This window comes from Equus asinus, chromosome 5 (genome assembly GCF_041296235.1).
Source record: "Equus asinus isolate D_3611 breed Donkey chromosome 5, EquAss-T2T_v2, whole genome shotgun sequence".
Lineage (NCBI taxonomy): Eukaryota > Metazoa > Chordata > Mammalia > Perissodactyla > Equidae > Equus > Equus asinus.
In genome coordinates, this window is record NC_091794.1 from 49,146,240 (window position 1) to 49,154,733 (window position 8,494).

An 8,494-nucleotide genomic window follows, 5' to 3' on the forward strand; every position below is an offset into this window, starting at 1 on the left:
CTTTATATAGCATTTTAGAATGCATTAAGTACCTATGCACATATTGCCTTATTTGATCTTCTCTCAAACTTTATGAGATATTATGTTCATTTTTATAGTCTAGAGAATTTTATTGGATCAGAAAGATTGGAAAACCTGCCCCAGGACACATGGAGAGAAGTAGCATAGCCAGAACTAATCAGAAGATTTTTGTGGTTTCCACCACATGATTCAACATCCTAAAGACAGCGAGGAATCCTAAAAGACTGAAGGGAGTAGCAGTCAGCAGACGGGCTCCAGTCTAACGCTATGGAAACAGACTTGAAAATCAAATACGTGCTAAAATACAATGCTTCAAGAACGTACGTTTAAAGAACATATATAGCAAGCACACTTCAGTGGTGATAGGGCATGGTTTCCATAGCAATATGATTTATTTCCAGTAGAAGTTGTCAACAAAAATTGTAAGTTTCCCCTCATTAAAAAAACAAATAAAAAGTTCACTGATTTTTTTTTCCATTATACAAAGATCATAATGTTTGCTTATGGCAAAGAGACAATAATTCTCACCATAGAGCAAACAGGAAATAAAGTCACCATGGTTTGTCTAGAACAAAATGGATTCCTGTTGGTCTTGAGGAGTTGTAGCAAAGAAAGGACACTGAGTGCCAGACGTGCCACTCCAAGGCTGGAGGTCGATGCAGTGCCAGCAATAGTACTATGGTATACAGAAGTTTAAAGTGGCCTTCCTTAAGTAGGAAAAAATTAAAGAGAAAGAATGCTTTTCTCCAGGAAGGAGCACTTAGCCTTGAATGCAGCACAGAAACCTACAACCAGAAGAAAACAACAGTAATGAAAGCTAACATTTATTATATTCTTTCTCTGTCACACACTATTCTAAGATCCCCCTTCGAATGATCTCAGTTACTCTTCCCAACAGCACCCCCACCACCACCGTGAGGTAGGTACTATCACTATCCGTGATTGACAGATAGGAAAAGGGAAGCACCAGCAGTTGGGTATCTTGCCCAAGGGCTCACAGTTGGAGATGGGCAAAGCTAGGATTTAAGCTCTGGAAGTGTGGCCCCCGAACCTGCACTTTTAACCACTCTTCTACGTAAGCAAGGAAATAAAAAAGAGAAAGTTTCTTGCCTAAGCTCCCATAGTGTCTTAAGTGACCGAACTTAAGATCTTAGACAGTGAGTTCACTGGGATTTCCATCTTGCCAGGCTGGCTCTCCAGGCACAGGCCAGGAATTAGGAGAAGCAAGAGACTCGTGAGAAGCAGAGTGGTGAAGGTGCTAAAGGCCCTTGCTTTTCTCATGGTTTTTAATAAACATACTCATCCCTCTGATTTCAAACAGAGTTTTCTCCAAAACTCCCTCAACGGCTCAAACCCTGCTAAAGCTACTTGGACGGCATGCCCAAGTTTGGGTGGAGTTACAATTGATTAGCTGATAATTATCCAGCCTCGGATTTGAGCTTGAAATGCCTTTGCCATCCAGTGATTGTTGTGTGTGGAGGAACGGGATTTCAGTGGCGCTCCTTGTAGCCCAGGAGTGGCGATGCTGTAAAATGGCGGCATTCCACACACCGGCTATCTTTGCTGACCTTGTAGATAAAAATACCTTGATTCAAAACAGGGACTTTGGCAGTTACTTGATGAAACTGAAAACCAAAAAGTTCATCTGTGAGCTGGAGTATGAAGATAAACACGGTGGAGGCAGCTTTGTATAGTGATTCATAATGTCACTTCTACAGGAGGGTCAAATCTCCCCTCTGACATCTACTAGGTCGGTAATCTTGAGGAAGTTATAGAATCCTTCTGAGCCTCAGTTTCCTCACCTATTAAATGGGGCTAATAACATCAGCCTCATATTGCTGTCACAATTAAGCAAGATAATCAATGCAAAGCAATCAGAACAGCATCTGGCACACTGCGAGATGTGTGCCTCCTGCTTCCTTTGCCCTTTGCCCTCCTGCTCCTTTGCCCTTTGACCTCCAACAATACTGACTTTCTCTTCATTCTTGAAAATGCTTGTTCTCGAAGCCTTCCACCCTGCCTGGGAGGTTCTTCCCCTATTTGTCCTTTTGAAAACCCCCTCCTCATTCTTCAAGTTTAGCTCAAGTGCTTTCTGACTCACTCAAGCAGCCTTACATATCTCTTCCATCCTTCCACTGATTCTAGTAATCCACCATTTCAGTGCTCATTAAATTGTGATGATCCATCAGCACGTCTTTCTCTTCATTCCACTCCCCGAGTCTACATTAATCCTTGGCGCCCGGTGCAGAGCCTGGTCATGAGAGGCATTCACTCAACTGTTGTTGAATAGGTAAACAGGAAAATACTGAGTTTCAGTATAAAGTCCTGGCTTATGTTCAAAAAAATAAGAAAATCTTCTGGAGGTCTTAACAATTTAATACAATCAGTCAGGAAGGCTCTAACCATAAAATCTCAAGTACATTCCCATTTTGATTTTAATTGAACTCTAAAGCTTTAGAAATTACAGTCCAAATATAATTAGACCCAGAAGAGATTCCAGATCATTTTGTGACACGAGGAGACTCATGAGGCCAGTGAAAGGAGGCTGAGATCGTGACCCAACCTGCACCAGAGAAATTCTGCAGGATTCACATGCATGTCCCAAACAGCAAATTATCATTGATTTCTCTTGCCACCTAGAAAGTTTCTGAATAATAATGTGCTAAGAGACATGGGTATATAAAAGCACATCAAGAATAACTAACTAGGTATTGTCTTTCACACTAAACAAAGGGTCTATAGGAATAGTTATATTCCCTTCACTGTTCCAAAGGCTTATTCAGTTCTTGGGCAGTTTCACTGTAATGGAAGCAGAGCTATGAGTTAAGTCTGGAAACCAGCCCATCCACGCGTTTCAAAGCTTCTGCGGCCTAGACTGCTCTAGCAGGCAGGATACCGGCAGATCGGTCAGGGCAGAATATTTCCGCATTTTCTAAATGAGAACTGGGGGAATACAGACTAAAGGAAAAGCTTTGTAAAGACACCCTGCAGAATGCTACGCTTAAGTAGCTTGCTGACCAGCCAGTGGAAAGCTGCATCAGCTCACAGCCAGTGGAGACCATGGAAGTCAGTGGTATTAGGGTAGCGGCAGGGTATCCCACAGGCTTCTGGGTAAAGGCCCCACAGAGCAGAGTGAAAGTCGAAGGTTACTCTCAGAGAAGTCCCACAAGACTTTCCCATCTGTGGCTGGATTACACAGGACGCCTCAGGCTTGGAGGGGACTCTGAGGTCCCACAATTTCTTTTACAGTCTACTACTGCTTTTGTAGACTCCATCTGCAACGTCATGCTCAGAAGGTGTGTGTGCCTGTGTGTGTTTGTTGCATAAGAACACCACCATATATTACTCAAGATACAGGACAAACTGATACCTTTTACAACATCGATCCTGGGAAGGCGGAAGTGTGCCCAGATTGAGACCCACTGAATCCAGTTTCCAGGGTTTCATCTGGCCGGGCCAGGGGTAGCTGTGTACGTTGAAGTATGAAGGCTGCAGAATTTGTGCAAAGACTGAAATCATGGCAGGTCCAGAAACTGATACTCAATTCTTTTTCACTGGTATTAAAAAACATTTCAATTCTTACTCTTCTAGGTAGAATGAATTGTGTCCCGGCCACATATGGAGGCATTGCTTTGACGGTCTTAGAGTTCAAGTGAAGGTGTAAAAACTCTCTAGCTGTGAAAGGAGCATATGGATTCTACACTGTCTGCCCCTCATCTGTTAAGTTCCCTCGCCTGGAGAAGCTGATGTCAACTCATCATGTGATACTCAATTTGTACAATAAACTATGAACCTGGGGAAAAACAGAATCCAGCTTACATTTCTCATCATTTTCCCACTTGGTTGTTTTCTGGTTTTCATAGGACAATGGTTATTCCCTCCTCTGACATTTCCTTCCACGTGCCGGGCACTGGATGCGAGTAATGCTTCTACTGTCTATCTTCTCCCTCACTGGTTCCTCCCCAGGGTGGAGCGACTGCTCTTGCTGGTGACTTTGGGAGAGGAAGCAGGCAAAGGGAGCTCAGCCCTTTCCACTCTCCTTCCTCTAGGGAGTCAGCTGTGTTCTGTTCTGACTCTCCGTGCTGTGTTTTCCATATAGGGAGGCTAGTGGCTGTCCAGATGAGGTTGTGACAAGGTGGGAAAGTCTGCCTGATTCTGGGTGCAGTCTGAGGAAGCTCATTCTTACTGCACCTAAACCACCTTCACAACCCAGCCTTTACCAGCAAAAGAGCAGACACACTGGACTCCATTTACCTGACCATTCTCTGTATCTCGATTGGCTCAAAACTGGGCCGGGGAAAGGGGTATACTTATGGGCTCCCTAAAACCCCAATAGGTTTGTAGACACAGCTGATATTACCCATGGTGTTACCACCTTGTCTTTGCCACAGCAGGACTGATGGCAGTGTCTAAAGGGTGCCCTCTCGTCCTTCAGGGAGGGTCCCAGTAACCAAGTGGATCTCCAGGATGAAAGTGCTCAACTGGAGTGCTTGCCAATTTCCATGGTGCAAATACCACACCATGGCTGACTTCAAGCTACCCTCGGGACGTCATTGAACAGTGTTGGGAAGAGATGTCCACAATCTGATCTCTCCAGCCAGTAAGGAGCCAGCTCTTCCAATTTGCTGCACCTCCCTAGCACCAGATAAACATACTTCTGGAGAGACAGATGCCTCTGGCCGTGGCTAGATGTGCACCCCTTGGCTGGATTTCCTGTGTGGTGTTCGCTTGCTGCCTTAACTGAGAATGGCTCAACTGTAGGGAAGGGCCAAGCTTTTGTGCTGTATTCATTGGCAAGTCTATTGTCGATTCAATACATAATTAAAAGAAACAAGATGAGAACAAGGTCACCTTGCAGGTGGCCGCGCCAGGAACCAGCCCAGCATGGATTAGAAGGACTTTCTTCCCAAGTTCCTGCAGTTGCACATTTCCCTGGTCTTATTTTGGAGTTTGGTAATCATGTCCCATCACATCAGAAAAGTCATTCTTCTGTCCCGAGTCCTGATTTTCTAAGCAACAGGAATACTAGAGTTTGAATTCTGCATAATAGTTGAGTGATCATAGGCTGGTTGCTTACACCATCCTGACCTGAATTTCCATATTTGAAAGAAAAGGGAGATTGTGATATTTCCCCCGAAGCTCGTTGGAAATATTATAAATGATGTTTCTAAACCAGCTAGGATGGTGTGTGGCATACAATAGGTAGGCATACAATAAATGGTAGACATTTAATGACTCCTTTGTTGGTGGCAGGGGTGCCAACACAGCCCAAGGAGGTGGGGTGGCGAGCAGAGCTCAGCAAATGTGGTTCCTTTTGATTCCCTTCCCATTTCCTCCATAGGTGATGGTTCCATTAGTTTTGCCCACTTTGCAGACTGCATGCCTGCCCTCCCTCCAGTTCCGCCTTCTCCTGGGCCTCCCTCTCAGAAGTCCTCACTCTTCAGGGGCTGTGGGAACCACAAGCAGAAGCATGTGGAGGCAGGGCCCTTGCTCCTAGCAGTGGATAAAGAAAAAAATGTCCTTAACATGCTTATATGATTACCATTTTTTCATCCTTAAAATATACATTCTAAGTGGATGCATAATATCCCATTTAGTAGACGCACCATAGTTTGTCATAATTTATTTAATTAGATCCTCAATTAGGTTGTTTTCAATATTTCACTATTATACAAAAATACTTTATTGAACATCTACGTGCAAAAATTCTTGCCTACAGTCAGAGTATATCTCAATATAGAATATATATAATATAGAAGGGAATATATATTCTATAAAATGTTACGATATTTTTATACATAGCAAGCAGAAAATGTGTGCCTATAAGAAACACTTCTGAAGCCATTCCAAGCCCCACCCGAGGAAAGCTGGGCAGTTTTCTTCCTAGTCAACCCACAACGATCTTCTAGACTCATTCCCTCCTCCCTCAATACTGCTTCCATTATTTTTATATATAACTTCCTAAAATAATCCAGTAGATCCAGAACAAAAAGATACCTCAGGATCTTAGTAAACCTGTTTCTTAGGTGGATTCCCCCAAGAAGCACTATGAAACAAAGATTCAAGTGCAAGTGGTTTATCTGGAAGCAAGGGAGCGGGAAGGCAAGATAAGGAAGAGAAGGAAGCCATCAAAGGATGAAGCCAATTAACATTATGGGCAACTGGAACTTAATCCCCTGAGAGAACTGCTTGGAGCCAGTGTAAACATACGCCTCAGAGACATCTCACCCTAGGGACAGGGGACCTGGGGGATTTATTCACCAAATCCTGTTAGTCACTGATTGAGAGCCTCTGCTGGAGGGTGTTAATACCCTGGCACTTCCTGTGACACAGGTGAGTAACATGGCTTCCTTGGCCAGGGAAAGCCATCAAGCAAAGGAATGCAAGTATTGATAGTTGGAAGTCTGCTGGCATGAGCTGAAGTTGTAGGGGTGAGGGCATATGGGTGAGAGGCCAACAGCATCTGCTAGAATCTACCACTAGGGAACACACAGCTGAATTCCTGGAATGTGGTCATTGCTTTAAATTGTGACAAGTGTGTCCATAAAGGAGGACATTCATGATCTAAAATCCATGCTCCCCACCCTATTATATGCCAAGTGAATATTGGGCAAGCTGTGAAAACAGACCACAACACAAGAGAAAGTAAGTATGGCTTCACATCTAAGAAGGTGACACTCATTAATTTAACAGGCAATTATGGAGGGTCTTTTAGTCTGCCAGACTTGATGATAAGCACTAGAATACAGAGGTGAGTTCAGCATAACCCTTGCCTGTAAGGAGCTTACTTTACCATCTGGTGGAAGAGACAGAATCCTCAGACCAGAAGGTGGGATCAGAGAGCCAAGGAGACCCATGACCTGCCATACAGGTAGATGATCTGGGAGGCAGCAATACCCCAGGGAAGAAATACCTGCTTGGTGTGTCTAGGCAGACAGGGCCTCAGAAACCTCACAGAGTCCCCCAGCCCTAGCGTGGTCCAGAAGTGGAGAATGGACCCTGGCAATCCCCAGAGGTGTTGCAGGACGAATATTGTGTACCCAAGAAGGGCACAAAAGCAGCAGAGAAAGTTGTCAGGCATGAAGGGTGTTTGTTATGAGACTGAGGAATGCTGGCCATAACCCGAGGACAGGATGGATGGCTTAGTGGGCCCTAGTCCTAGCAAACAACAACTAAGAACCAGAGGCCTCCCCTCCCACCCCAGAGTCCTCTTGGAGCTTGGATAGAACCAGAGAAGTCAGTTGAGAGGCAACCTGGACTGACTAAGAGTCCTGTCTCCGCCAGAGTGAGGTCTTCTCCTACAAATCCTATTGAGTTTCAGACAAATGAAGCACGACATTTCTTCTATATTCAAGTTTGTGGATCAAAAGCGGTACCCACTGCCCAGTGATCCCCCTAATATGTTGTTTTCATCAACAAATCTCCCAGAGGGGTGAAGTAAAGAGAATATAGTTTTTGGAGTCACACAGACTTTGATTCGAGTCCTAACTCTACTGATTCCAGTCCTTACTCAACGTGATTATGGGCAAATTAACAATATTTAAACCCTTTTGAGCATTTGTTGCCTCCCCCGTAAAATGGTGGTTAGGGTGAGGATTAATAAGACAAAATAGAAGATCGTTTCCTGGGGAGTCTGAGCAGAGGAGGCTTCTAGAGGGGAGCGGCGCGCTGCCATGATCCCTGGCTTCACGTGCTGCGGGATGACGTCACCATGGCTCAGGGACGGAGGGGAAGGAACCCTGACGATGGGCCACAGCAGCTCCGCCCAGGCTGGGTGACAGTGTGAAGACCTCACAGACTTCATGGAGACATTCCAGATGCACAAGCTGACGGGAATTCGGAAAGGAAAGGCTCTGCTGGAGGAACAGATGGCACAGAGCAATCTTCTCAGAGGAGCTATTGCGTCATCCTCTCCTTTCCTTCTGCAGATGCAATTATATCAACCCCCAAGGATGAGGGAGTTTGCCACAAATCAACAAGCACTTCCAAAAAATAAAAATTTTACATATATATATCTCTGTGTGTGTATCACACCAGTTTTAAGGTGATGAGTAAGCATTGCAAATTCTGATTTTTATTATGAGAAATACTAAATAGAATATTATTTTTGTATACATGCTTATGTTTCTAAAGATTTAAGATTTTAAGATTTTGTATAAGATGCTATTTTTTCCCTCTTTCAGATACATCCAGATGTTTTTAATCTCCGCAAAGTAAGGATGGATATGTACTGCATTCCTCAACTGATTTTCAAGATGTATTTATATAAAAGGTTTTAAAAACACAATTCTTTCAAAATTGGTTTATTTTTTACCACATCTTATGGCCTGGAAAACTATTTTTCTATTATTTTGCTCTTTGGAGTTAAGATATCCCCACTTCAGAAATATTGTTAGTCTGAGGCAAATCAAGTCTCAGGAATTTTGGAAACAACTGCTTTCTGTAATATGAGTAATAACATTATACACAGTGT

General features: G+C 43.8%; 1 pseudogene; it reads left to right on the forward strand.

The window, feature by feature from the left end:
- The first annotated feature begins 3,538 nt into the window (after nucleotides 1-3,538).
- Nucleotides 3,539-3,812, forward strand: LOC106847512 (ATP synthase membrane subunit K, mitochondrial pseudogene; annotated as a pseudogene).
- Nucleotides 3,813-8,494: the final 4,682 nt, after the last annotated feature.